The following is a 26,234-nucleotide window of genomic DNA, read 5'->3' as shown; positions in this document are numbered from 1 at the left end:
TCCATATTTATACTGAAACCTACTCCACTGCAAAGGACATTATCCTATATTTACTATACCTATGCAGCGATTTACATGGGAAGCAGCTCCAGTTTGTTTTAAACAATCATCTTTACTACACAGAGCTACAATATTTTGTTCACAGCTAAAGGAGACAATAGCTGCATATAACTATGTAACAACATAACCGGGCCCCAACGTGCACATAGAGACTCCCTGCAGTGACACCAATGTTATCTTGGACTTAAATATTGTCTGCATAAGTTGATTTCTATTACTAAGCAACATAGTATTAATCTCAGATTTAGTTATATTACCATTTGTGTAATGACTTAAAGTGTATATGGTGTCTGTGTTTAAGTTGCTTGAATCAAATCTTTCCCTTCCCTACTGTAATCAGTTCCTTTTCTGAGTTATGTGGTAAACCATTTATTCTTTCATACAAAGCCCTGCCTGCCTTTCTTTGTGTCTGGGGAAACCTTGCCTCTCTGCCAGGAATAGAGAAGAGCTGCTGCTGAAGGAGGAATAGTCCATCAAGGTATCCCTGACCTGTTCCACATAGTTTACACACTTGTTATACCGGGGTGTTACATTGTGTGTGACTGACCTTAGGAAGAAACCGGAGCCTCCGCTGCAGTGACCCAGCAACCAGGGCACGGGAGTATACAGTGCCGCTGGGAGTGATGAAGCTGCAGTAAAGATGTCTATTAGACCTAGCCTGCTGCAGCCCTTGTAGATTCTCATAAAAAAAGTTCTTCTTTTCTTGTCAAAATTAATAGCTAAGAATAGGCTGCTTGAGGCAGGCCCCTGTTAAGTGGCCTGCTACTGAAGGCAACAACTACAAACTGAGCTCCCTGTTCATGGAAGCGGGGTTATAGAGGAGAATGCGCTGAGCATCTTGGGAACAGTCAAAAGCTTTGAGCCGGTTGGTGCCTCAGATCAAGATCCTACTCTACACCCCAATGTGAATCCTTGTGGAGTCCAGTGTACCCCACAGAAGAAATTAATGTGTCACACCCATTGGCAGCAACCTTAGAATAGCTGCTGATGGGCACAATTGAGAAAGGAAGGGGGGGGGACATTTGAATCCAGCACATAGATGCAATTCAAATATGTAATTTGAACCTTCCTATTTTAAAATATAATGGATGAACCTCACCCTGTGAGAACAATCTTCATGATATAGAGATCTCATATGCAAAATAAGTATGAGTTGGGATAGGGCTGGGGAGGGTGGCTGCTCGGGCAGCCCCTCCCCCGTCAAGTTAAGGAGATTCAACTGAGGAAGCACAAGGGAACTCTCGTCTGGGGACAACAACTGCAGGGAGACCACATCTTTTCAGATGAACATGGGAGGGCGGAAGGCTGCCTAATACTGAAGCACCATCAAATATCAAACCATATGCAATAACTAGTACAAGCATTCCTGGGGGAAGGTCTGCAGGAGACGAATTTGCATACGGTGATGTCATCCAAGCAGTGGGCCAAAGTTGGCTGGAACCCTCATCTGCATATGAAAAGAGAAAAGGGTTATGCAGGGCATGGCGGCATTTTGCGGCGCTTGGATGACCCCTAGTTCGCATTAAACACCTCCACCCTCCTTCGGTGTGGGGCTCATGTTGACTATGCCCCAGCCCCTGAAGCATTCAAGCTGATTTCTTGCAGCAGCTGGGCACTGTAACAGCTCCAGAGCTGCTCTGTAAGGCAAATAAAAGGGTGTGGGCCCTGCAGCACTACCTGTAGTTCGCATTGTGCGTTGGAAGGCACAAAGTAAGCAGACGGGAGAAGTCAGGATAGTGCGCAAGGGCATAGAAGGGAGCGGCTCAAGAAAAGAGAAGTGGAAACAGACAGCAAACTAGGCTGGAGAGAGACCTGAGACAAAGAGATCTGAATTATACGAGAGCCGACCAGGGGAAACACAAATTATGCAGTCAAGTTTCCCACATTTGGGGAAATCGCAGGGGCAGCACAGCCAGAGTGCAATGGGTGAGCCTTGCCCTTGGAGAAGCACCTTCAAGATCATAGTATCTCACCTGGCAGGTAAATAGGAGTTGGGCTAGAGCTGGGGAGGGTCGCTGCTCGGGCACCCCCCTGTCAAGTGAAGGAGATCCAACTGAGGCAGCACAATGGAACTCTCGAAAGAAGAACAAGGCTAGAGGAAGATCTGAGACAAAGAAATCTGACTTTTACCAGAGCTGACCAGCGGAAAACACAAACACAGTCCCCCACTACCACAAATAATGCAGGCGAGTTTCCCACATTTGGGGAAATCACAGGGGTCAGCATACCCAGAATGCAATGAATGAACCTCACCCTGGGTGAACAATCTTCATGACCATGGTGTCTCCTATGCAAAATAAGTATGATTTGGGATAGGGCTGGGGAGGGCCGCTGCTCAGGCACATCTCTGTCAAGTAAAGGAAATTCAACTGAGGCAGCACAAGGGAACTCTCATCTGGGGACAACAACTGCAGGGAGAACACATATTTTCAGATGAACATGGGAGGGCAGAAGGCTGCCTAATACTGAAGCACCCCCAAACAACAAACCAAATGCAACAACTAGTGCAAGCATTCCTGGGGGAAGGCCTGCAGCAGATGGATTTGCATATGGTGATGTTATCCAAGCAGTGGGTCAAAGTTGGCTTCAACCCTCATCTGCATATGAAAAGAGAAAAGGGGCGTGCAGGGCATGGCGGCCTTTTGCGCTGCTTGGATGACCCCTAGATCGCATTAAACACCCCCACCCTCCTTTGGTGTGGGGCTCATGTTGGCCATGCCCCATCCCATGAAGCATTCAAGCTGATTTCTTGCAGCAGCTGGGCACTGTAACAGCTCCAGAGCTGCTCTGTAAGGCAAGTAAAAGGGTGTGGGCCCTGCAGCACTACCTGTAGTTTGCATTGTGCATTGGAAGGCACAAAGTAAGCAGACGGGAGGAGAAGTCAGGATAGTGCACAAGGGTATAGAAGGGAGGGGCTCAAGAAAAGAGAAGTGGAAACAGACAGCAAACTAGGCTGGAGAGAGACCTGAGACAAAGAGATCTGAATTATACGAGAGCCGACCAGGGGAAACACAAATTATGCAGTCAAGTTTCCCACATTTGGGGAAATTGCAGGGGCAGCACACCCAGAGTGCAATGGGTGAGCCTTGCCCTGGGAGAAGCACCTTCATGATCATAGTATCTCACCTGGCAGGTAAGTAGGAGTTGGGCTAGAGCTGGGGAGGGTCGCTGCTCGGGCACCCCCCTGTCAAGTGAAGGAGATCCAACTGAGGCAGCACAAAGGAACTCTCGAAAGAAGAACAAGGCTAGAGGAAGATCTGAGACAAAGAAATCTGACTTTTACCAGAGCTGACCAGAGGAAAGCACAAACACAGTCCACCACTACCACAAATAATGCAGTCGAGTTTCCCACATTTGGGGAAATCACAGGGGTCAGCATACCCAGAGTGCAATGAATGAACCGCACCCTGGGAGAACAATCTTCATAACAATGGTATCTCCTATGCAAAATAAGTATGATTTGGGATATGGCTGGGGAGGGCCGCTGCTCAGGCACATCTCTGTCAAGTAAAGGAGATTCAACTGAGGCAGCACAAGGGAACTCTCATCTGGGGACAACAACTGCAGGGAGAACACATATTTTCAGATGAACATGGGAGGGCAGAAGGCTGCCTAATACTGAAGCACCCCCAAACAACAAACCAAATGCAACAACTAGTGCAAGCATTCCTGGGGGAAGGCCTGCAGCAGATAGATTTGCATATGGTGATGTCATCCAAGCAGTGGGTCAAAGTTGGCTTCAACCCTCGTCTGCATATGAAAAGAGAAAAGGGGCGTGCAGGGCATGGTGGCCTTTTGCGGCACTTGGCTGACCCCTAGTTTGCATTAAACACCTCCACCCTCCTTCGGTGTGGGGCTCATGTTGGCTATGCCCCAGCCCCTGAAGCATTCAAGCTGATTTCTTGCAGCAGCTGGGCACTGTAACAGCTCCAGAGCTGCTCTGTAAGGCAAGTAAAAGGGTGTGGGCCCTGCAGCACTACCTGTAGTTCGCATTGTGCGTTGGAAGGCACAAAGTAAGCAGAAAGGAGGAGAAGTCAGGATAGTGCGCAAGGGCATAGAAGGGAGCGGCTCAAGAAAAGAGAAGTGGAAACAGACAGCAAACTAGGCTGGAGAGAGACCTGAGACAAAGATATCTGAATTATACGAGACCTGACCAGGGGAAACACAAATTATGCAGTCAAGTTTCCCACATTTGGGGAAATCGCAGGAGCAGCACACCCAGAGTGCAATGGGTGAGCCTTGCCCTTGGAGAAGCACCTTCATGATCATAGTATCTCACCTGGCAGGTAAGTATGAGTTGGGCTAGAGCTGGGGAGGGTCGCTGCTCGGGCACCCCCCTGTCAAGTGAAGGAGATCCAACTGAGGCAGCACAAAGGAACTCTCGAAAGAAGAACAAGGCTAGAGGAAGATCTGAGACAAAGAAATCTGACTTTTACCAGAGCTGACCAGAGGAAAGCACAAACACAGTCCACCACTACCACAAATAATGCAGTCGAGTTTCCCACATTTGGGGAAATCACAGGGGTCAGCATACCCAGAGTGCAATGAATGAACCGCACCCTGGGAGAACAATCTTCATAACAATGGTATCTCCTATGCAAAATAAGTATGATTTGGGATATGGCTGGGGAGGGCCGCTGCTCAGGCACATCTCTGTCAAGTAAAGGAGATTCAACTGAGGCAGCACAAGGGAACTCTCATCTGGGGACAACAACTGCAGGGAGAACACATATTTTCAGATGAACATGGGAGGGCAGAAGGCTGCCTAATACTGAAGCACCCCCAAACAACAAACCAAATGCAACAACTAGTGCAAGCATTACTGGGGGAAGGCCTGCAGCAGATAGATTTGCATATGGTGATGTCATCCAAGCAGTGGGTCAAAGTTGGCTTCAACCCTCGTCTGCATATGAAAAGAGAAAAGGGGCGTGCAGGGCATGGTGGCCTTTTGCAGCACTTGGCTGACCCCTAGTTTGCATTAAACACCTCCACCCTCCTTCGGTGTGGGGCTCATGTTGGCTATGCCCCAGCCCCTGAAGCATTCAAGCTGATTTCTTGCAGCAGCTGGGCACTGTAACAGCTCCAGAGCTGCTCTGTAAGGCAAGTAAAAGGGTGTGGGCCCTGCAGCACTACCTGTAGTTCGCATTGTGCGTTGGAAGGCACAAAGTAAGCAGAAAGGAGGAGAAGTCAGGATAGTGCGCAAGGGCATAGAAGGGAGCGGCTCAAGAAAAGAGAAGTGGAAACAGACAGCAAACTAGGCTGGAGAGAGACCTGAGACAAAGAGATCTGAATTATACGAGACCTGACCAGGGGAAACACAAATTATGCAGTCAAGTTTCCCACATTTGGGGAAATCGCAGGGGCAGCACACCCAGAATGCAATGGGTGAGCCTTGCCCTGGGAGAAGCACCTTCATGATCATAGTATCTCACCTGGCAGGTAAGTAGGAGTTGGGCTAGAGCTGGGGAGGGTCGCTGCTCGGGCACCCCCCTGTCAAGTGAAGGAGATCCAACTGAGGCAGCACAAGGAAACTCTCGAAAGAAGAACAAGGCTAGAGGAAGATCTGAAACAAAGAAATCTGACTTTTACCAGAGATCAGAGGAAAACACAAACACAGTCCCCCACTACCAACAAATAAAGCAGTCACGTTTCCCACATTTGGGGAAATCACAGGGGTCAGCATACCCAGAATGCAATGAATGAACCTCACCCTGGGAGAGTAATCTTCATGACCATGGTATCTCCTATGCAAAATAAGTATGATTTGGGATAGGGCTGGGGAGGGCCGCTGCTCATGCACATCTCTGTCAAGTAAAGGAGATTCAACTGAGGCAGCACAAGGGAACTCTCATCTGGGGACAACAACTGCAGGGAGAACACATATTTTCAGATGAACATGGGAGGGCAGAAGGCTGCCTAATACTGAAGCACCCCCAAACAACAAACCAAATGCAACAACTAGTGCAAGCATTCCTGGGGGAAGTTCTGCAGAAGACGGATTTGCATACGGTGATGTCATCCAAGCAGTGGGTCAAAGTTGGCTTCAACCCTCATCTGCATATGAAAAGAGAAAAGGGGCGTGCAGGGCATGGCGGCCTTTTGCGGTGCTTGGATGACCCCTAGTTCGCATTAAACACCTCCACCCTCCTTCGGTGTGGGGCTCATGTTGACTATGCCCCAGCCCCTGAAGCATTCAAGCTGATTTCTTGCAGCAGCTGGGCACTGTAACAGCTCCAGAGCTGCTCTGTAAGGCAAATAAAAGGGTGTGGGCCCTGCAGCACTACCTGTAGTTCGCATTGTGCGTTGGAAGGCACAAAGTAAGCAGACGGGAGAAGTCAGGATAGTGCGCAAGGGCATAGAAGGGAGCGGCTCAAGAAAAGAGAAGTGGAAACAGACAGCAAACTAGGCTGGAGAGAGACCTGAGACAAAGAGATCTGAATTATACGAGAGCCGACCAGGGGAAACACAAATTATGCAGTCAAGTTTCCCACATTTGGGGAAATCGCAGGGGCAGCACAGCCAGAGTGCAATGGGTGAGCCTTGCCCTGGGAGAAGCACCTTCAAGATCATAGTATCTCACCTGGCAGGTAAATAGGAGTTGGGCTAGAGCTGGGGAGGGTCGCTGCTCGGGCACCCCCCTGTCAAGTGAAGGAGATCCAACTGAGGCAGCACAATGGAACTCTCGAAAGAAGAACAAGGCTAGAGGAAGATCTGAGACAAAGAAATCTGACTTTTACCAGAGCTGACCAGCGGAAAACACAAACACAGTCCCCCACTACCACAAATAATGCAGGCGAGTTTCCCACATTTGGGGAAATCACAGGGGTCAGCATACCCAGAATGCAATGAATGAACCTCACCCTGGGTGAACAATCTTCATGACCATGGTGTCTCCTATGCAAAATAAGTATGATTTGGGATAGGGCTGGGGAGGGCCGCTGCTCAGGCACATCTCTGTCAAGTAAAGGAAATTCAACTGAGGCAGCACAAGGGAACTCTCATCTGGGGACAACAACTGCAGGGAGAACACATATTTTCAGATGAACATGGGAGGGCAGAAGGCTGCCTAATACTGAAGCACCCCCAAACAACAAACCAAATGCAACAACTAGTGCAAGCATTCCTGGGGGAAGGCCTGCAGCAGATGGATTTGCATATGGTGATGTTATCCAAGCAGTGGGTCAAAGTTGGCTTCAACCCTCATCTGCATATGAAAAGAGAAAAGGGGCGTGCAGGGCATGGCGGCCTTTTGCGCTGCTTGGATGACCCCTAGATCGCATTAAACACCCCCACCCTCCTTTGGTGTGGGGCTCATGTTGGCCATGCCCCATCCCATGAAGCATTCAAGCTGATTTCTTGCAGCAGCTGGGCACTGTAACAGCTCCAGAGCTGCTCTGTAAGGCAAGTAAAAGGGTGTGGGCCCTGCAGCACTACCTGTAGTTTGCATTGTGCATTGGAAGGCACAAAGTAAGCAGACGGGAGGAGAAGTCAGGATAGTGCACAAGGGTATAGAAGGGAGGGGCTCAAGAAAAGAGAAGTGGAAACAGACAGCAAACTAGGCTGGAGAGAGACCTGAGACAAAGAGATCTGAATTATACGAGAGCCGACCAGGGGAAACACAAATTATGCAGTCAAGTTTCCCACATTTGGGGAAATTGCAGGGGCAGCACACCCAGAGTGCAATGGGTGAGCCTTGCCCTGGGAGAAGCACCTTCATGATCATAGTATCTCACCTGGCAGGTAAGTAGGAGTTGGGCTAGAGCTGGGGAGGGTCGCTGCTCGGGCACCCCCCTGTCAAGTGAAGGAGATCCAACTGAGGCAGCACAAAGGAACTCTCGAAAGAAGAACAAGGCTAGAGGAAGATCTGAGACAAAGAAATCTGACTTTTACCAGAGCTGACCAGAGGAAAGCACAAACACAGTCCACCACTACCACAAATAATGCAGTCGAGTTTCCCACATTTGCGGAAATCACAGGGGTCAGCATACCCAGAGTGCAATGAATGAACCGCACCCTGGGAGAACAATCTTCATAACAATGGTATCTCCTATGCAAAATAAGTATGATTTGGGATATGGCTGGGGAGGGCCGCTGCTCAGGCACATCTCTGTCAAGTAAAGGAGATTCAACTGAGGCAGCACAAGGGAACTCTCATCTGGGGACAACAACTGCAGGGAGAACACATATTTTCAGATGAACATGGGAGGGCAGAAGGCTGCCTAATACTGAAGCACCCCCAAACAACAAACCAAATGCAACAACTAGTGCAAGCATTCCTGGGGGAAGGCCTGCAGCAGATAGATTTGCATATGGTGATGTCATCCAAGCAGTGGGTCAAAGTTGGCTTCAACCCTCGTCTGCATATGAAAAGAGAAAAGGGGCGTGCAGGGCATGGTGGCCTTTTGCGGCACTTGGCTGACCCCTAGTTTGCATTAAACACCTCCACCCTCCTTCGGTGTGGGGCTCATGTTGGCTATGCCCCAGCCCCTGAAGCATTCAAGCTGATTTCTTGCAGCAGCTGGGCACTGTAACAGCTCCAGAGCTGCTCTGTAAGGCAAGTAAAAGGGTGTGGGCCCTGCAGCACTACCTGTAGTTCGCATTGTGCGTTGGAAGGCACAAAGTAAGCAGAAAGGAGGAGAAGTCAGGATAGTGCGCAAGGGCATAGAAGGGAGCGGCTCAAGAAAAGAGAAGTGGAAACAGACAGCAAACTAGGCTGGAGAGAGACCTGAGACAAAGATATCTGAATTATACGAGACCTGACCAGGGGAAACACAAATTATGCAGTCAAGTTTCCCACATTTGGGGAAATCGCAGGAGCAGCACACCCAGAGTGCAATGGGTGAGCCTTGCCCTTGGAGAAGCACCTTCATGATCATAGTATCTCACCTGGCAGGTAAGTAGGAGTTGGGCTAGAGCTGGGGAGGGTCGCTGCTCGGGCACCCCCCTGTCAAGTGAAGGAGATCCAACTGAGGCAGCACAAAGGAACTCTCGAAAGAAGAACAAGGCTAGAGGAAGATCTGAGACAAAGAAATCTGACTTTTACCAGAGCTGACCAGAGGAAAGCACAAACACAGTCCACCACTACCACAAATAATGCAGTCGAGTTTCCCACATTTGGGGAAATCACAGGGGTCAGCATACCCAGAGTGCAATGAATGAACCGCACCCTGGGAGAACAATCTTCATAACAATGGTATCTCCTATGCAAAATAAGTATGATTTGGGATATGGCTGGGGAGGGCCGCTGCTCAGGCACATCTCTGTCAAGTAAAGGAGATTCAACTGAGGCAGCACAAGGGAACTCTCATCTGGGGACAACAACTGCAGGGAGAACACATATTTTCAGATGAACATGGGAGGGCAGAAGGCTGCCTAATACTGAAGCACCCCCAAACAACAAACCAAATGCAACAACTAGTGCAAGCATTCCTGGGGGAAGGCCTGCAGCAGATAGATTTGCATATGGTGATGTCATCCAAGCAGTGGGTCAAAGTTGGCTTCAACCCTCGTCTGCATATGAAAAGAGAAAAGGGGCGTGCAGGGCATGGTGGCCTTTTGCAGCACTTGGCTGACCCCTAGTTTGCATTAAACACCTCCACCCTCCTTCGGTGTGGGGCTCATGTTGGCTATGCCCCAGCCCCTGAAGCATTCAAGCTGATTTCTTGCAGCAGCTGGGCACTGTAACAGCTCCAGAGCTGCTCTGTAAGGCAAGTAAAAGGGTGTGGGCCCTGCAGCACTACCTGTAGTTCGCATTGTGCGTTGGAAGGCACAAAGTAAGCAGAAAGGAGGAGAAGTCAGGATAGTGCGCAAGGGCATAGAAGGGAGCGGCTCAAGAAAAGAGAAGTGGAAACAGACAGCAAACTAGGCTGGAGAGAGACCTGAGACAAAGAGATCTGAATTATACGAGACCTGACCAGGGGAAACACAAATTATGCAGTCAAGTTTCCCACATTTGGGGAAATCGCAGGGGCAGCACACCCAGAGTGCAATGGGTGAGCCTTGCCCTGGGAGAAGCACCTTCATGATCATAGTATCTCACCTGGCAGGTAAGTAGGAGTTGGGCTAGAGCTGGGGAGGGTCGCTGCTCGGGCACCCCCCTGTCAAGTGAAGGAGATCCAACTGAGGCAGCACAAGGAAACTCTCGAAAGAAGAACAAGGCTAGAGGAAGATCTGAAACAAAGAAATCTGACTTTTACCAGAGATCAGAGGAAAACACAAACACAGTCCCCCACTACCAACAAATAAAGCAGTCACGTTTCCCACATTTGGGGAAATCACAGGGGTCAGCATACCCAGAATGCAATGAATGAACCTCACCCTGGGAGAGTAATCTTCATGACCATGGTATCTCCTATGCAAAATAAGTATGATTTGGGATAGGGCTGGGGAGGGCCGCTGCTCATGCACATCTCTGTCAAGTAAAGGAGATTCAACTGAGGCAGCACAAGGGAACTCTCATCTGGGGACAACAACTGCAGGGAGAACACATATTTTCAGATGAACATGGGAGGGCAGAAGGCTGCCTAATACTGAAGCACCCCCAAACAACAAACCAAATGCAACAACTAGTGCAAGCATTCCTGGGGGAAGTTCTGCAGAAGACGGATTTGCATACGGTGATGTCATCCAAGCAGTGGGTCAAAGTTGGCTTCAACCCTCATCTGCATATGAAAAGAGAAAAGGGGCGTGCAGGGCATGGCGGCCTTTTGCGGTGCTTGGATGACCCCTAGTTCGCATTAAACACCCCACCCTCCTTTGGTGTGGGGCTCATGTTGGCCATGCCCCATCCCCTGAAGCATTCAAGCTGATTTATTGCAGCAGCTGGGCACTGTAACAGCTCCAGAGCAGCTCTGAACGGCAAGTAAAAGGGTGTGGGCCCTGCAGCACTACCTGTAGTTTGCATTGTGCATTGGAAGGCACAAAGTAAGCAGACGGGAGAAGTCAGGATAGTGCGCAAGGGCATAGAAGGGAGCGGCTCAAGAAAAGAGAAGTTGAAACAGACAGCAAACTAGGCTGGAGAGAGACCTGAGACAAAGAGATCTGAATTATACGAGAGCCGACCAGGGGAAACACAAATTATGCAGTCAAGTTTCCCACATTTGGGGAAATCGCAGGAGCAGCACACCCAGAGTGCAATGGGTGAGCCTTGCCCTGGGAGAAGCACCTACATGATCATAGTATCTCACCTGCCAGGTAAGTAGAAGTTGGGCTAGAGCTGGGGAGGGTCGCTGCTCGGGTACCCCCCTGTCAAGTGAAGGAGATCCAACTGAGGCAGCACAAGGGAACTCTCGAAAGAAGAACAAGGCTAAAGGAAGATCTGAGACAAAGAAATCTGACTTTTACCAGAGCTGACCAGAGGAAAGCACAAACACAGTCCCCCACTACCACAAATAAAGCAGTCGAGTTTCCCACATTTGGGGAAATCACAGGGGTCAGCATACCCAGAATGCAATGAATGAACCTCACCGTGGGAGAACAATCTTCATGACCATGGTATCTCCTATGCAAAATAAGTATGATTTGGGATAGGGCTGGGGAGGGCCGCTGCTTAGGCACATCTCTGTCAAGTAAAGGAGATTCAACTGAGGCAGCACAAGGGAACTCTCATCTGGGGACAACAACTGCAGGGAGAACACATATTTTCAGATGAACATGGGAGGGCAGAAGGCTGCCTAATACTGAAGCACCCCCAAACAACAAACCAAATGCATCAACTAGTGCAAGCATTCCTGGGGGAAGGCCTGCAGCAGATGGATTTGCATACGGTGATGTCATCCAAGCAGTGGGTCAAAGTTGGCTTCAACCCTCGTCTGCATATGAAAAGAGAAAAGGGGCGTGCAGGGCATGGCGGCCTTTTGCGGCGCTTGGATGACCCCTAGTTCGCATTAAACACCTCCACCCTCCTTCGGTGTGGGGCTCATGTTGGCTATGCCCCAGCCCCTGAAGCATTCAAGCTGATTTCTTGCAGCAGCTGGGCACTGTAACAGCTCCAGAGCTGCTCTGTACGGCAAGTAAAAGGGTGTGGGCCCTGCAGCACTACCTGTAGTTTGCATTGTGCATTGGAAGGCACAAAGTAAGCAGACAGGAGGAGAAGTCAGGATAGTGCACAAGGGTATAAAAGGGAGGGGCTCATGAAAAAAGAAGTGGAAACAGACAGCAAACTAGGCTGGAGAGAGACCTGAGACAAAGAGATCTGAATTATACGAGAGCCGACCAGGGGAAACACAAATTATGCAGTCAAGCTTCCCACATTTGGGGAAATCAGAGTGCAATGGGTGAGCCTTGCCCTGGGAGAAGCACCTTCATGATCATAGTATCTCACCTGGCAGGTAAGTAGGAGTTGGGCTAGAGCTGGGGAGGGTCGCTGCTCGGGCACCCCCCTGTCAAGTGAAAGAGATCCAACTGAGGCAGCACAAGGAAACTCTCGAAAGAAGAACAAGGCTAGAGGTAGATCTGAGACAAATAAATCTGACTTTTACCAGAGCTGACCAGAGGAAAGCACAAACACAGTCCCCCACTACCACAAATAATGCAGTCGAGTTTCCCACATTTGGGGAAATCACAGGGGTCAGCATACCCAGAATGCAATGAATGAACCTCACCCTGGGAGAACAATCTTCATGACCATGGTATCTCCTATGCAAAATAAGTATGATTTGGGATAGGGCTGGGGAGGGCCGCTGCTCAGGCACATCTCTGTCAAGTAAAGGAGATTCAACTGAGGCAGCACAAGGGAACTCTCATCTGGGGACAACAACTGCAGGGAGAACACATATTTTCAGATGAACATGGGAGGGCAGAAGGCTGCCTAATACTGAAGCACCCCCAAACAACAAACCAAATGCAACAACTAGTGCAAGCATTCCTGGGGGAAGGCCTGCAGCAGATGGATTTGCATACGGTGATGTCATCCAAGCAGTGGGTCAAAGTTGGCTTCAACCCTCGTCTGCATATGAAAAGAGAAAAGGGGCGTGCAGGGCATGGCGGCCTTTTGCGGTGCTTGGATGACCCCTAGTTCACATTAAACACCTCCACCCTCCTTCGGTGTGGGGCTCATGTTGGCTGTGCCCCAGCCCCTGAAGCATTCAAGCTGATTTCTTGCAGTAGCTGGGCACTGTAACAGCTCCAGAGCTGCTCTGTACGGCAAGTTAAAGGGTGTGGGCCCTACAGCACTACCTGTAGTTTGCATTGTGCATTGGAAGGCACAAAGTAAGCAGACAGGAGGAGAAGTCAGGATAGTGCACAAGGGTATAAAAGGGAGGGGCTCATGAAAAAAGAAGTGGAAACAGACAGCAAACTAGGCTGGAGAGAGACCTGAGACAAAGAGATCTGAATTATACGAGAGCCGACCAGGGGAAACACAAATTATGCAGTCAAGCTTCCCACATTTGGGGAAATCGCAGGGGCACCACACCCAGAGTGCAATGGGTGAGCCTTGCCCTGGGAGAAGATCCTTCATGATCATAGTATCTCACCTGGCAAGTAAGTAGGAGTTGGGCTAGAGCTGGGGAGGGTCGCTGCTCGGGCACCCCCCTGTCAAGTTAAAGAGATCCAACTGAGGCAGCACAAGGGAACTCTCGAAAGAAGAACAAGGCTAGAGGAAGATCTGAGACAAAGAAATCTGACTTTTACCAGAGCTGTCCAGAGGAAAGCACAAACACAGTCCCCCACTACCACAAATAATGCAGTCGAGTTTCCCACATTTGGGGAAATCACAGGGGTCAGCATACCCAGAATGCAATGAATGAACCTCACCCTGGGAGAACAATCTTCATGACCATGGTATCGCCTATGCAAAATAAGTATGATTTGGGATAGGGTTGGGGAGGGCCGCTGCTCAGGCACATCTCTGTCAAGTAAAGGAGATTCAACTGAGGCAGCACAAGGGAACTCTCATCTGGGGACAACAACTGCAGGGAGAACACATATTTTCAGATAAACATGGGAGGGCAGAAGGCTGCCTAATACTGAAGCACCCCCAAACAACAAACCAAATGCAACAACTAGTACAAGCATTCCTGGGGGAAGGCCTGCAGCAGATGGATTTGCATATAGTGATGTCATCCAAGCAGTGGGTCAAAGTTGGCTTCAACCCTCGTCTGCATATGAAAAGAGAAAAGGGGCGTGCAGGGCATGGCGGCCTTTTGCGGCGCTTGGATGACCCCTAGTTCGCATTAAACACCTCCACCCTCCTTCGGTGTGGGGCTCATGTTGGCTATGCCCCAGCCCCTGAAGCATTCAAGCTGATTTCTTGCAGCAGCTGGGCACTGTAACAGCTCCAGAGCTGCTCTGAACGGCAAGTAAAAGGGTGTGGGCCCTGCAGCACTACCTGTAGTTTGCATTGTGCATTGGAAGGCACAAAGTAAGCAGACGGGAGAAGTCAGGATAGTGCGCAAGGGCATAGAAGGGAGCGGCTCAAGAAAAGAGAAGTTGAAACAGACAGCAAACTAGGCTGGAGAGAGACCTGAGACAAAGAGATCTGAATTATACGAGAGCCGACCAGGGGAAACACAAATTATGCAGTCAAGTTTCCCACATTTGGGGAAATCGCAGGAGCAGCACACCCAGAGTGCAATGGGTGAGCCTTGCCCTGGGAGAAGCACCTACATGATCATAGTATCTCACCTGCCAGGTAAGTAGAAGTTGGGCTAGAGCTGGGGAGGGTCGCTGCTCGGGTACCCCCCTGTCAAGTGAAGGAGATTCAACTGAGGCAGCACAAGGGAACTCTCGAAAGAAGAACAAGGCTAGAGGAAGATCTGAGACAAATAAATCTGACTTTTACCAGAGCTGACCAGAGGAAAGCACAAACACAGTCCCCCACTACCACAAATAATGCAGTCGAGTTTCCCACATTTGGGGAAATCACAGGGGTCAGCATACCCAGAATGCAATGAATGAACCTCACCCTGGGAGAACAATCTTCATGACCATGGTATCTCCTATGCAAAATAAGTATGATTTGGGATAGGGCTGGGGAGGGCCGCTGCTCAGGCACATCTCTGTCAAGTAAAGGAGATTCAACTGAGGCAGCACAAGGGAACTCTCATCTGGGGACAACAACTGCAGGGAGAACACATATTTTCAGATGAACATGGGAGGGCAGAAGGCTGCCTAATAATGAAGCACCCCCAAACAACAAACCAAATGCAACAACTAGTGCAAGCATTCCTGGGGGAAGGCCTGCAGCAGATGGATTTGCATACGGTGATGTCATCCAAGCAGTGGGTCAAAGTTGGCTTCAACCCTCGTCTGCATATGAAAAGAGAAAAGGGGCGTGCAGGGCATAGCGGCCTTTTGCGGCGCTTGGATGACCCCTAGTTCGCATTAAACACCTCCACCCTCCTTCGGTGTGGGGCTCATGTTGGCTATGCCCCAGCCCCTGAAGCATTCAAGCTGATTTCTTGCAGCAGCTGGGCACTGTAACAGCTCCAGAGCTGCTCTGTACGGCAAGTAAAAGGGAGTGGGCCCTGCAGCACTACCTGTAGTTTGCATTGTGCATTGGAAGGCACAAAATAAGCAGACAAGAGGAGAAGTCAGGATAGTGCACAAGGGTATAAAAGGGAGGGGCTCATGAAAAAAGAAGTGGAAACAGACAGCAAACTAGGCTGGAGAGAGACCTGAGACAAAGAGATCTGAATTATACGAGAGCCGACCAGGGGAAACACAAATTATGCAGTCAAGCTTCCCACATTTGGGGAAATCGCAGGGGCACCACACCCAGAGTGCAATGGGTGAGCCTTGCCCTGGGAGAAGCACCTTCATGATCATAGTATCTCACCTGGCAGGTAAGTAGGAGTTGGGCTAGAGCTGGGGAGGGTCGCTACTCGGGCACCCCCCTGTCAAGTGAAAGAGATCCAACTGAGGCAGCACAAGGGAACTCTCGAAAGAAGAACAAGGCTAGAGGAAGATCTGAGACAAATAAATCTGACTTTTACCAGAGCTGACTAGAGGAAAGCACAAACACAGTCCCCCACTACCACAAATAATGCAGTCGAGTTTCCCACATTTGGGGAAATCACAGGGGTCAGCATACCCAGAATGCAATGAATGAACCTCACCCTGGGAGAACAATCTTCATGACCATGGTATCGCCTATGCAAAATAAGTATGATTTGGGATAAGGCTGGGGAGGGCCGCTGCTCAGGCACATCTCTGTCAAGTAAAGGAGATTCAGCTGAGGCAGCACAAGGGAACTCTCATCTGGGGACAACAACTGCAGGGAGAACACATATTTTCAGATAAAAATCTTGGTCATGCTCTGGTTTCTCTTCAGAACGAACAAATCTTTCGCCTCTTACTAAAGATTTCCGTGGAGAGGAGCAAAACCGAGTTTTATCTCAATTTTTGCATGCCCCATCTTTTTGGGGTTTCTTTTACCGGTTTAAAGATAGAATGAGTGTGCTTTAATGTAAGCTCATTTGCATAGAAATGACAGTAAATGTTTATTTATGTTCAAACAGAACTTTCTTGACCATGCTACTTGCTTTAAAGATCTGGGAGCACATGGAATACAGTACAAACCATGCTTATAGCAAGGAGAAGCCAGGTGAGAAATCTGCTTTCTTTCAAATTGGGCGCTCACTTTGATCTGAATGAGGACTGCTGGCACAGCACTCAGGCGACAGGTGGAATCTTGGTCATGCTCTGGTTTCTCTTCAGAATGAACAAATCTTTCGCCTTTTATTAAAGATTATCCGTGGAGAGGAGCAAAACTGAGTTTTATCTCAATTTTTGCATGCCCCATATTATTGGGGTTTCTTTTATCAGTTTAAAGACAGAACAAGTGTGCTTTCTTGTTAGCTTTAATGTAAGTTTATTTGCATAACAATGACAATAAATGTCTGTTTCTTTTCAAGCAGAACTTTCTTGACCATACTAATTGCTTGAAAGATCTGGGAGCACATGGAAAAGAGTACAAACCATGTTTATAGCAAGGGGAAGCCTGGTGAGAAATCTGCTTTCTTTCTTTCAAATTGGGTGCTCACTTTGAGCTGAATGAGGACTGCTGGCATGGCACTCAGGCGACAGGTGGAATCTTGGTCATGCTCTGGTTTCTCTTCAGAACGAACAAATCTTTCGCCTTTTACTAAAGATTTCCGTGGAGAGGAGCAAAACTGAGTTTTATCTCAATTTTTGCATGCCCCATATCATACCTCCCAACTGTCCCGATTTTCGCGGGACAGTCCCGTTTTTTGGGGACTGTCCCGCTGTCCCACCTGCGGGCCGCAGTGTCCCGCGGTGGGGAGGACAGTTGGGAGGCTCTGTCTGTCGCTGCCCTGCTTAGCAGAGCAGCGGTGAATAGTCGCTGTGCGCACAGCGTCTATTCACTGAAGTCAGAGGGAGAGGTGGCATGCCAGCGGCTCACAGAGCGCTGGGCATGCCCCCTCAGTGCCGAAAACGGGGGCGTGACTCGCGATCGCGGGTCCTCCCGCGAAGCCATGCCCCTTTTTACTTAGGCCACGCCCTTTTTGGGAGCGCGTGCGACTTCGCCGCGCGTGTGTCCCTCTTTGCGAGCCGACAAAGTTGGGAGGTATGCCCATATTATTGGGGTTTCTTTTATCAGTTTAAAGACAGAACGAGTGTGCTTTCTGGTTAGCTTTAATGTAAGTTTATTTGCATAACAATGACAGTAAATGTTTGTTTCTTTTCAAACAGAACTTTCTTGACCATGCTACTTGCTTGAAAGATCTGGGAGCACATGGAAAACAGTACAAACCATGCAGTATCACAAGAGCCTTTATTTGATCTTTCATGAAGATAGAGCAGAATTGAGGACACGTCAACAATTTCTGCCGAAGGTGGTTCATCTTTCCACATGGTGCCTTTGGCCACTGACACCTTCGTTGAGTCAAAGTCTCTGGCTGTGGTCAGAACTTTGAAAATTTATGTCACCAGAACGGTTCAGATTAGGAAAACAGAGGCTCTGTTTGTCCTGTATGCTCCCAACAGGATTGGGTGTCCTGCTTCCATGTAGACCATTATGCGCTGGATCTGTGGTAAGATTCAGCATGCTCATTCCATGGCAGGATTGCCGTTACTGAATTAGGTGAAGACCCATTCTACTAGAAAGGTGGGTTCATCCTGGGCAGCTGGTCGGGGAGTCTCGGCATTGCAACTTTGCCGAGCAGCTATTTAGTAAACACTTTTGCTAAGTTTTACAAGTTTGATACCTTGGCCGATGATAACTTCAAGTTGGGTAATTCGGTGCTGCAGAGTCGTACGCACTCTTCCACCCGTTCAAGAGCTTTGGTATAACCCCATGGTTCTTAATGTGACCCCAGCATCCTCTAGGTCGTATGAGAAAATAGGATTTTAATACCTACCGGTAAATCCTTTTCTCTTAGTCTGTAGAGGATGCTGGGCACCCGTCCCAGTCCATACTGTGTCTGCAGTTATTACTTGTGGTTATACACATGTTGTGTTATGGTTCTGGTCAGCTTTTTGCTGCAATTATTCATGCCGTTGGCTTGTGTTCTGTTGAATGCCACGTTCTGCGGCATGCTTAAGGTGTGAGCTGGTAAGATGCTCACCTTAGTTTAACAATAAATCCTTTCCTCGAAATGTCCGTCTCCATGGGCACAGTTCCTATAACTGGAGTCTGGAGGAGGGGCATAGAGGGAGGAGCCAGTTCACACCCTTTGATAGTCTTAAAGTGCCCATGTCTCTTGCGGATCCCGTCTATACCCCATGGTTCTTAATGTGACCCCAGCATCCTCTACGGACTAAGAGAAAAGGATGCCCTTGTGCACTATCCTGACTTCTCCTCCCGTCTGCTTACTTTGTGCCTTCCAACGCACAATGCAAACTACAGGTGGTGCTGCAGGGCCCACACCCTTTTACTTGCCTTACAGAACAGCTCTGGAGCTGTTACAGTGCCCAGCTGCTGCAAGAAATCAGCTTGAATGCTTCAGGGGATGGGGCATGGCCAACATGAGCCCCACACCAAAGGAGGGTGGGGGTGTTTAATGAGAACTAGGGGTCATCCAAGCACTGCAAAAGGCCGCCATGCCCTGCACGCCCCTTTTCTCTTTTCATATGCAGATGAGGGTTCCAGCCAACTTTGGCCCACTGCTTGAATAACATCACTGTATGCAAATCCGTCTGCTGCAGACCTTCCCCCAGGAAGGCTTGTACTAGATGTTGCATATGGTTTGATATTTGATGGTGCTTCAGTATTAGGCAGCCTTCCGCCCTCCCATGTTCATCTGAAAAGATGTGGTCTCCCTGCAGTTGTTGTCCCCAGACGAGAGTTCCCTTGTGCTTCCTCAGTTGAATCTCCTTAACTTGACGGGGGAGGGGCTGCCCGAGCAGCCACCCTCCCCAGCCCTATCCCAACTCATACTTATTTTGCATATGTGATCTCTTGATCATGAAGATTGTTCTCACAGGGTGAGGTTCATCCATTATATTTTAAAATAGGAAGGTACAAATTACATATTTGAATTGCATTTATGTGCTGGATTCAAATGTCCCCCCCCCCCCTTCCTTTCTCAATTGTGCCCGTCAGCAGCTATTCTAAGGTTGCTGCCAATGGGTGTGACACATTAATTTCTTCTGTGGGGTACACTGGACTCCACAAGGATTCACATTGGGGTGTACAGTAGGATCTTGATCTGAGGCACCAACCGGCTCAAAGCTTTTGACTGTTCCCAAGATGCTCAGTGCATTCTCCTCTATAACCCCGCTTCCATGAACAGGGAGCTCAGTTTGTAGTTGGTGCCTTCAGTAGCAGGCCACTTAACAGGGGCCTGCCTCAGGCAGCCTATTCTTAGCTATAAATTTTGACAAGAAAAGAAGAACTTGTTTTATGAGAATCTACAAGGGCTGCAGCAGGCTAGGTCTAATAGACATCTTTACTGCAGCTTCATCACTCCCAGCGGCGCTGTATACTCCCGTGCCCTGGTTGCTGGGTCACTGCAGCGGAGGGTCCGGTTTCATCCTAAGGTCAGTCACACACACACCACCCTTCCGGATCACGAGGCCGCTGATGAAGGGGAGCGTGGCCGTAGGGGGTGGACCGTGTGCGCACTGGCGTGGACACTGATTACTGGGCAGCCGCTCCACTAGCCACCAGGTACAGTTAAGGAGCACAGGTCTGGGGGTTTTTCTCCTATATTAACCCAATTTTGTACTGCCCGCAGCGCATTGTGATAGGTAATAGGGCCTGATTCAGGTTGGATTGCAATCACAATAAGCGATCCAACTGCAAAAATTGCTAAGAGCATACGCATGTGCCTGCATTTTCTGCGGCACCCCGCAGAGAATGCGATCGCCTCTGCCTGTCAATCGGGGCGGGGGGGGATAGGTGGGTCAGCAACACTCCATTTCCAAGTCAGGGATGGAGCGGTGCGGGGGCAAGGCTTCAAAATGGGGTCTGCAACGGAGTAGACACAGGGGGCGTGGTCACAGCGGCTGTATGACATCACATTCAGCCGCTGTGATCACAAAAATGGTGGCGGCTTCCTGCGCGCACATACAGTCTGCACCAGCAGGAGGCTACACCATTTTTTATGATCACGCTGAACTGCAGTGCGACTGCAATTACAGCATGGTCAAGAAGGGAGGCGTCATGCTGGGTGGCCATGCCCTTTCACTGTGCAGGAGCCAGCACCGCTCACACACTAGTCCCCGGGTGCAGCCCCCAACCCCCGGGACACCCGGAGCAACAAAATGTAGATTCAGGCCACCAGGCCACGCCCCTACCTATGAAACCATGCCTCCTTTTTACCATTGCGCTGCTTATCTGCGCGCACTGCATTACAATCTCCCTCGCCACCTCTCTGGGTGTCACCAGTGATAGTGACACCTCTGCCATGCTTGTAGCAGCTGGTCCTAAGATCTACGCCTCAAGCCCTGAGTGTTTGCCCTTGTGACTTGTTGATCATCATAGCGAAGCAGATGCTTACAGAAAACTGCAGGGGCTTAGATTGAAAATAAAAAAATTGATTGGTATAAGGTAGAGAGGAGCGGGTTCGGTTCTCCGAGAACCGAATTCCCCACGAACTCCACGTTGTTTACACTGGTCCGAGGCAGGCTCGGTTGTTCCCGCCTGACTCGCAAAACCTGAACAAGGGAAAATGTCATCATCCCGCTGTCGGATTCTCGCGAGATTCGGATTCCATATAAAGAGCTGCGCGTTGCCGCCATTTTTACTCGTGCATTGAAGAGAGAGCGGAATGGACGTGGCTATGTTCTCTCAGTGGAAATCTCAATATCAGTGCTCAGTATCAGTGGTTACTTATTGCTGCTCAGTAATACTAGTAGTGTGTCTCTCCTGCTCAGTGTCAGTTCTCAGTAGTATCCTCATCAGTGCTCAGTATCACTGCTCATTGTCTTGTGCTGCATTGTGGTGCTCAGCATACTACAGTACATTACTAATAGTCCAGTGCTGCATCTTGCTGCTCAGTGTCAGTTCTAGTATCCTCATCAGTGCTCACTATCACTGTTCATTGCATTTTGGTTTTCTGTATACTACAGTAACATAGTAATATAGTAACATATAGTAACATAGTTTTTGAGGTTGAATAGAGGCAAATTGCCCATCGTGTTCAACCTGTTTTAAGTTGTGATGATTCTACATACTTGCTGAATAATGTTTTATGACTAGTTAGCTACTATAACTCATGTTACCCCCGGATTAACCATGTTGATATTTTAAGTATTATAACCTTAGATAGCTTTTTCATTCAGAAATGTATCCATTCCTTTTTTAAATCCAATTACAGAGTCCGCCATTACCACCTTCCCTGGCAGGGAATTCCACATCCTGATTGCCCTAACAGTGAAGATCATAGTATCTCACCTGGCAGGTAAGTAGGAGTTGGGCTAGAGCTGTGGAGGATTGCTGCTCGGGCACCCCCTGTCAAGTGAAGGAGATCCAACTGAGGCAGCACAAGGGAACTCTCGAAAGAAGAACAAGGCTAGAGGAAGATCTGAGACAAAGAAATCTGACTTTTACCAGAGCTGACCAGAGGAAAGCACAAACACAGTCCCCCACTACCACAAATAATGCAGTCGAGTTTCCCACATTGGGGAAATCACAGGGGTCAGCATACCCAGAATGCAATGAATGAACCTCACCCTGGGAGAACAATCTTCATGACCATGGTATCTCCTATGCAAAATAAGTATGATTTGGGATAGGGCTGGGGAGGGCCGCTGCTCAGGCACATCTCTGTCAAGTAAAGGAGATTCAACTGAGGCAGCACAAGGGAACTCTCATCTGGGGACAACAACTGCAGGGAGAACACATATTTTCAGATGAAAATCTTGGTCATGCTCTGGTTTCTCTTCAGAACGAACAAATCTTTCGCCTTTTACTAAAGATTTCCGTGGAGAGGAGCAAAACTGAGTTTTACCTCAATTTTTGCATGCCCCATCTTTTTGGATTTTCTTTTATCGGTTTAAAGATAGAATGAGTGTGCTTTAATGAAAGCTCATTTGCATAGAAATTACAGTAAATGTTTGTTTCTTTTCAAACAGAACTTTCTTGACCATGCTACTTGCTTGAAAGATCTGGGAGCACATGGAATACAGTACAAACCATGCTTATAGCAAGGAGAAGCCAGGTGAGAAATCTGCTTTCTTTCAAATTGGGCGCTCACTTTGATCTGAATGAGGACTGCTGGCATGGCACTCAGGCGACAGGTGGAATCTTGGTCATGCTCTGGTTTCTCTTCAGAATGAACAAATCTTTCGCCATTTATTAAAGATTTCCGTGGAGAGGAGCAAAACTGAGTTTTATCTCAATTTTTGCATGCCCCATATTATTGGGGTTTCTTTTATCAGTTTAAGGACAGAATGAGTGTGCTTTCTTGTTGGCTTTAATGTAAGTTTATTTGTATAACAATGACAGTAAATGTCTGTTTCTTTTCAAACAGAACTTTCTTGACCATGCTACTTGCTTGAAAGATCTGGGAGCACATGGAAAAGAGTACAAACCATGCTTATAGCAAGGGGAAGCCTGGTGAGAAATCTGCTTTCTTTCTTTCAAATTGGGTGCTCACTTTGAGCTGAATGAGGACTGCTGGCATGGCACTCAGGCGACAGGTGGAATCTTGGTCATGCTCTGGTTTCTCTTCAGAACGAACAAATCTTTCGCCTTTTACTAAAGATTTCCGTGGAGAGGAGCAAAACTGAGTTTTATCTCAAATTTTGCATTCCCCATCTTATTGGGGTTTTATTTTATCTGTTTAAAGATAGAACGAGTGTGCTTTAATGTAAGCTCATTTGCATAGAAATGACAGTAAATGTTTGTTTCTTTTCAAACAGAACTTTCTTGACTATACTAATTGCTTGAAAGATCTGGGAACACATGGAAAAGAGTACAAACCATGTTTATAGCTAGGGGAAGCCTGGTGAGAAATCTGCTATCTTTCTTTCAAATTGGGTGCTCACTTTGAGCTCAATGAGAACTGCTGGCATGGCACTCAGGCGACAGGTGGAATCTTGGTCATGCTCTGGTTTCTCTTCAGAACTAACAAATATTTCGCCTTTTATTAAAGATTTCCGTGGAGAGGAGCAAAACTGAGTTTTATCTCAATTTTTGCATGCCCCATATTATTGGGGTTTCTTTTATCAGTTTAAAGACAGAACGAGTGTGCTTTCTTGTTAGCTTTAATGTAAGTTGCCATAGATGCAGTGAAACACACGTGTAGGGCACGGCGTGTCCGCGTGTATTTGACTCATGTGAAATGTTATAAAACAAAAATATATGATTATGATGTTAGCTGTTAGTCTCCACTAATAGGGAATAGAAGCTGAGCTATAAGAAAGGAATACACTAGATATGATGTCACTTAGCAGATACAATGTCTAAAGTGCATACAGATAGCTACTAATAACTCTTGATAAGAAAGTATATCAGTGTGGGTATATTTATATGATGGGATATTGGGACTAGTGAATATATATCACTCCTGCTGTCCAGATTGGCAATAACCAGACAATTATGATAAGAGTAGAGATGTCACATGGGCTGCTATAGATATTAATTTAATGCTGTATGTGTCATTTGTTACAAATGGATACATTTTCTATGAGTCAGCCTAGCAGCTGCATGTTCTAACAGAACACTATCCTCACACAGAATCTGCTAACCTTGAGATAACTAAATGACAGTGTGTAACAGTCTCTTTACTATAAGACTGTTACAAAGTAATATATATATTTGAAGTCAGTCTAGCAGCTGTGTGTTCCAGCAGTTTATAAGACAAAGAAAATCTCCTATTGTGGAATCTAGACACATGGGACTGCTGGCCTGTGTCATACTATTTCTATGTAATACCAGTAACATGTATATAACTGTTACATAATTGTTACAAATGGATAAATCTTTGAGTCAGCCTAGCAGCTGCATGTCCTAACAGGACACCATAAATCCTTTACAGTGTAACAAATTGATTGGTAACACTTAAAGGCTGGAGAGCAGTTATATGCCTTACTAGCATACTCAATATACCACATTATTACACCAGTTACCACGATTATTGACAGCGCATTTGATATATTATATTACCCTCACACTGAGTCTGTTTACCTTTAGATAACTAAGTGACCGAATATGTAACAGTTTCTCTATCATAAGACTGTTACAAAGTGAGATAGATATATTTGGAAGTCAGTCAAACAGCTGTGTGTTTCAGCGGTTTATAAGAAAATTCCTCATTGTGGAATCTGGACCACTAAGGGTTATTATATATATAGCACATGGAATTGCCACATCTCCCTATATGATAATTTCATTACACTGTAACATAATAAGAATTAACTCTTTAACAGTGTAAATAGAGAGTAATGAATCTCTGACACATGGAATATATTATTTCTTAGATGAATTGGATAAACCATTATGACAGACACTTTGCTTCCTAATAAGAATTGAGGTGGCTATACCTCTAAGGAAAGCATTATTGCCTACGCCTAGATCAGATTAAATAAGATCTGGCTGAATATATGAAGGAAGGTTGCTATTTATATGAGAATTGGAATTGCTATATTCCTTAAGGCAACCCCACCGATTGATATATGTTGTCAATTAAGTATATCTGAACGGCTATATCTGGACCAGATTTAATAAGATCTGGCTGATTATATGAAGGAGGGCTGCTATTTATATTGGAATTGCCATATTCCTTAAGGCAACCGCACCTGTTGGTATATCTCGCCAATTAACTATATCTAAACAGCTAAATTAAAGCTATTCATCATTTTTTTAGTTTGGATATTAATAAATATGATCTTTCCATGATGCATAGAGATTTCCCTATCAAGTGATTCCTTATCCGATATAGAAAGCTATCCCCCTGTGGTATTGAATTTAGGAATATAGTCTTAGGGGACACAGAGAAATAAGTGATCCCCATCTACCTAAGCACCCCACAAATTGGAGGTTAGCTTACCGGTTATACTCAATCACCCCCACAAATTCGCCAATGGGGATGGCTTCCCGGGAGGTAACCCCTATTGAGTGAAGGGAGTATATAGGATACGACCCAGTGGTACCTGACGACATAGATACTAACAGCTATTTAATAACATTACGCTAGAAAGTGATTATTAGCAACATATATATCTATATAAACAACCCCGCCAGGGTTGTGCCTTCAAAAATAATCACACACGGACACGCTTTTTAAACCTTTTTTTCACATCTCTTTATTCTTCTTATGCACATGTATGTTAGTTCTGTGATTTTAACCTTTATGTTTCACTGCAGTTTGGGATAATAATATTAATATTTATCCAATTTTAATACATACTTAATAAAGGTTATATTTTATGATTCATTCATTCTGTCCAGTGCGTCAACAGTGCAGATTTCTTCTTGTTTTTTCTCCCAAATTCTATAACAATGACAGTAAATGTTGTTTCTTTTCAAACAGAACTTTCTTGACCATGCTACTTGCTTGAAAGATCTGGGAGCACATGGAAAACAGTACAAACCATGCAGTATCACAAGAGCCTTTATTTGATCTTTCATGAAGATAGAGCAGAATTGAGGACACGTCAACAATTTCTGCCGAAGGTGGTTCATCTTTCCACATGGTGCCTTTGGCCACTGACACCTTCGTTGAGTCAAAGTCTCTGGCTGTGGTCAGAACTTTGAAAATTTATGTCACCAGAACGGTTCAGATTAGGAAAACAGAGGCTCTGTTTGTCCTGTATGCTCCCAA

General features: G+C 47.4%; 33 non-coding genes across 33 annotated transcripts; 7 read left to right on the top strand and 26 right to left on the bottom strand.

Moving 5' to 3' along the window:
• Positions 1-1,885: 1,885 nt before the first annotated feature.
• LOC135026597 (U1 spliceosomal RNA) lies at positions 1,886-2,048 on the bottom strand. The gene has a single exon (XR_010223201.1). It is a non-coding gene; the product is annotated as a U1 spliceosomal RNA (small nuclear RNA).
• A 152-nt stretch (positions 2,049-2,200) lies between these two features.
• Positions 2,201-2,364, bottom strand: LOC135026488 (U1 spliceosomal RNA). The gene has a single exon (XR_010223105.1). It is a non-coding gene; the product is annotated as a U1 spliceosomal RNA (small nuclear RNA).
• A 674-nt stretch (positions 2,365-3,038) lies between these two features.
• On the bottom strand, positions 3,039-3,201 carry LOC135026510 (U1 spliceosomal RNA). Its single transcript, XR_010223127.1, has one exon. It is a non-coding gene; the product is annotated as a U1 spliceosomal RNA (small nuclear RNA).
• Positions 3,202-3,353: 152 nt separating this feature from the next.
• On the bottom strand, positions 3,354-3,517 carry LOC135026469 (U1 spliceosomal RNA). Its single transcript, XR_010223086.1, has one exon. It is a non-coding gene; the product is annotated as a U1 spliceosomal RNA (small nuclear RNA).
• A 674-nt stretch (positions 3,518-4,191) lies between these two features.
• LOC135026527 (U1 spliceosomal RNA) lies at positions 4,192-4,354 on the bottom strand. The gene has a single exon (XR_010223144.1). It is a non-coding gene; the product is annotated as a U1 spliceosomal RNA (small nuclear RNA).
• Positions 4,355-4,506: 152 nt separating this feature from the next.
• LOC135026468 (U1 spliceosomal RNA) lies at positions 4,507-4,670 on the bottom strand. The gene has a single exon (XR_010223085.1). It is a non-coding gene; the product is annotated as a U1 spliceosomal RNA (small nuclear RNA).
• A 674-nt stretch (positions 4,671-5,344) lies between these two features.
• On the bottom strand, positions 5,345-5,507 carry LOC135026540 (U1 spliceosomal RNA). The gene has a single exon (XR_010223155.1). It is a non-coding gene; the product is annotated as a U1 spliceosomal RNA (small nuclear RNA).
• Positions 5,508-5,656: 149 nt separating this feature from the next.
• On the bottom strand, positions 5,657-5,821 carry LOC135026548 (U1 spliceosomal RNA). The gene has a single exon (XR_010223163.1). It is a non-coding gene; the product is annotated as a U1 spliceosomal RNA (small nuclear RNA).
• A 671-nt stretch (positions 5,822-6,492) lies between these two features.
• LOC135026582 (U1 spliceosomal RNA) lies at positions 6,493-6,655 on the bottom strand. Its single transcript, XR_010223191.1, has one exon. It is a non-coding gene; the product is annotated as a U1 spliceosomal RNA (small nuclear RNA).
• Positions 6,656-6,807: 152 nt separating this feature from the next.
• LOC135026487 (U1 spliceosomal RNA) lies at positions 6,808-6,971 on the bottom strand. The gene has a single exon (XR_010223104.1). It is a non-coding gene; the product is annotated as a U1 spliceosomal RNA (small nuclear RNA).
• A 674-nt stretch (positions 6,972-7,645) lies between these two features.
• Positions 7,646-7,808, bottom strand: LOC135026509 (U1 spliceosomal RNA). The gene has a single exon (XR_010223126.1). It is a non-coding gene; the product is annotated as a U1 spliceosomal RNA (small nuclear RNA).
• A 152-nt stretch (positions 7,809-7,960) lies between these two features.
• LOC135026490 (U1 spliceosomal RNA) lies at positions 7,961-8,124 on the bottom strand. The gene has a single exon (XR_010223108.1). It is a non-coding gene; the product is annotated as a U1 spliceosomal RNA (small nuclear RNA).
• Positions 8,125-8,798: 674 nt separating this feature from the next.
• LOC135026554 (U1 spliceosomal RNA) lies at positions 8,799-8,961 on the bottom strand. Its single transcript, XR_010223169.1, has one exon. It is a non-coding gene; the product is annotated as a U1 spliceosomal RNA (small nuclear RNA).
• A 152-nt stretch (positions 8,962-9,113) lies between these two features.
• Positions 9,114-9,277, bottom strand: LOC135026466 (U1 spliceosomal RNA). The gene has a single exon (XR_010223083.1). It is a non-coding gene; the product is annotated as a U1 spliceosomal RNA (small nuclear RNA).
• A 674-nt stretch (positions 9,278-9,951) lies between these two features.
• On the bottom strand, positions 9,952-10,114 carry LOC135026519 (U1 spliceosomal RNA). Its single transcript, XR_010223136.1, has one exon. It is a non-coding gene; the product is annotated as a U1 spliceosomal RNA (small nuclear RNA).
• A 149-nt stretch (positions 10,115-10,263) lies between these two features.
• LOC135026547 (U1 spliceosomal RNA) lies at positions 10,264-10,428 on the bottom strand. Its single transcript, XR_010223162.1, has one exon. It is a non-coding gene; the product is annotated as a U1 spliceosomal RNA (small nuclear RNA).
• A 670-nt stretch (positions 10,429-11,098) lies between these two features.
• Positions 11,099-11,261, bottom strand: LOC135026502 (U1 spliceosomal RNA). Its single transcript, XR_010223119.1, has one exon. It is a non-coding gene; the product is annotated as a U1 spliceosomal RNA (small nuclear RNA).
• A 152-nt stretch (positions 11,262-11,413) lies between these two features.
• On the bottom strand, positions 11,414-11,577 carry LOC135026462 (U1 spliceosomal RNA). The gene has a single exon (XR_010223079.1). It is a non-coding gene; the product is annotated as a U1 spliceosomal RNA (small nuclear RNA).
• A 972-nt stretch (positions 11,578-12,549) lies between these two features.
• On the bottom strand, positions 12,550-12,713 carry LOC135026534 (U1 spliceosomal RNA). Its single transcript, XR_010223149.1, has one exon. It is a non-coding gene; the product is annotated as a U1 spliceosomal RNA (small nuclear RNA).
• Positions 12,714-13,387: 674 nt separating this feature from the next.
• On the bottom strand, positions 13,388-13,550 carry LOC135026601 (U1 spliceosomal RNA). The gene has a single exon (XR_010223202.1). It is a non-coding gene; the product is annotated as a U1 spliceosomal RNA (small nuclear RNA).
• A 152-nt stretch (positions 13,551-13,702) lies between these two features.
• LOC135026685 (U1 spliceosomal RNA) lies at positions 13,703-13,866 on the bottom strand. The gene has a single exon (XR_010223281.1). It is a non-coding gene; the product is annotated as a U1 spliceosomal RNA (small nuclear RNA).
• A 671-nt stretch (positions 13,867-14,537) lies between these two features.
• LOC135026500 (U1 spliceosomal RNA) lies at positions 14,538-14,700 on the bottom strand. The gene has a single exon (XR_010223117.1). It is a non-coding gene; the product is annotated as a U1 spliceosomal RNA (small nuclear RNA).
• A 152-nt stretch (positions 14,701-14,852) lies between these two features.
• LOC135026523 (U1 spliceosomal RNA) lies at positions 14,853-15,016 on the bottom strand. The gene has a single exon (XR_010223140.1). It is a non-coding gene; the product is annotated as a U1 spliceosomal RNA (small nuclear RNA).
• Positions 15,017-15,690: 674 nt separating this feature from the next.
• On the bottom strand, positions 15,691-15,853 carry LOC135026574 (U1 spliceosomal RNA). The gene has a single exon (XR_010223185.1). It is a non-coding gene; the product is annotated as a U1 spliceosomal RNA (small nuclear RNA).
• Positions 15,854-16,005: 152 nt separating this feature from the next.
• LOC135026679 (U1 spliceosomal RNA) lies at positions 16,006-16,169 on the bottom strand. The gene has a single exon (XR_010223275.1). It is a non-coding gene; the product is annotated as a U1 spliceosomal RNA (small nuclear RNA).
• A 144-nt stretch (positions 16,170-16,313) lies between these two features.
• Positions 16,314-16,429, top strand: LOC135026629 (U5 spliceosomal RNA). Its single transcript, XR_010223226.1, has one exon. It is a non-coding gene; the product is annotated as a U5 spliceosomal RNA (small nuclear RNA).
• Positions 16,430-16,699: 270 nt separating this feature from the next.
• Positions 16,700-16,816, top strand: LOC135026657 (U5 spliceosomal RNA). The gene has a single exon (XR_010223254.1). It is a non-coding gene; the product is annotated as a U5 spliceosomal RNA (small nuclear RNA).
• Positions 16,817-17,102: 286 nt separating this feature from the next.
• Positions 17,103-17,215, top strand: LOC135026654 (U5 spliceosomal RNA). Its single transcript, XR_010223251.1, has one exon. It is a non-coding gene; the product is annotated as a U5 spliceosomal RNA (small nuclear RNA).
• Positions 17,216-22,028: 4,813 nt separating this feature from the next.
• LOC135026627 (U1 spliceosomal RNA) lies at positions 22,029-22,191 on the bottom strand. Its single transcript, XR_010223224.1, has one exon. It is a non-coding gene; the product is annotated as a U1 spliceosomal RNA (small nuclear RNA).
• A 144-nt stretch (positions 22,192-22,335) lies between these two features.
• On the top strand, positions 22,336-22,451 carry LOC135026635 (U5 spliceosomal RNA). The gene has a single exon (XR_010223231.1). It is a non-coding gene; the product is annotated as a U5 spliceosomal RNA (small nuclear RNA).
• A 270-nt stretch (positions 22,452-22,721) lies between these two features.
• Positions 22,722-22,837, top strand: LOC135026642 (U5 spliceosomal RNA). Its single transcript, XR_010223238.1, has one exon. It is a non-coding gene; the product is annotated as a U5 spliceosomal RNA (small nuclear RNA).
• Positions 22,838-23,123: 286 nt separating this feature from the next.
• LOC135026620 (U5 spliceosomal RNA) lies at positions 23,124-23,239 on the top strand. Its single transcript, XR_010223217.1, has one exon. It is a non-coding gene; the product is annotated as a U5 spliceosomal RNA (small nuclear RNA).
• Positions 23,240-23,514: 275 nt separating this feature from the next.
• Positions 23,515-23,630, top strand: LOC135026649 (U5 spliceosomal RNA). Its single transcript, XR_010223245.1, has one exon. It is a non-coding gene; the product is annotated as a U5 spliceosomal RNA (small nuclear RNA).
• The last annotated feature ends 2,604 nt before the right edge of the window (positions 23,631-26,234 follow it).

Source organism: Pseudophryne corroboree, unplaced genomic scaffold (genome assembly GCF_028390025.1).
Source record: "Pseudophryne corroboree isolate aPseCor3 unplaced genomic scaffold, aPseCor3.hap2 scaffold_445, whole genome shotgun sequence".
Lineage (NCBI taxonomy): Eukaryota > Metazoa > Chordata > Amphibia > Anura > Myobatrachidae > Pseudophryne > Pseudophryne corroboree.
This window is presented reverse-complemented; position numbering and strand designations above follow the sequence as displayed.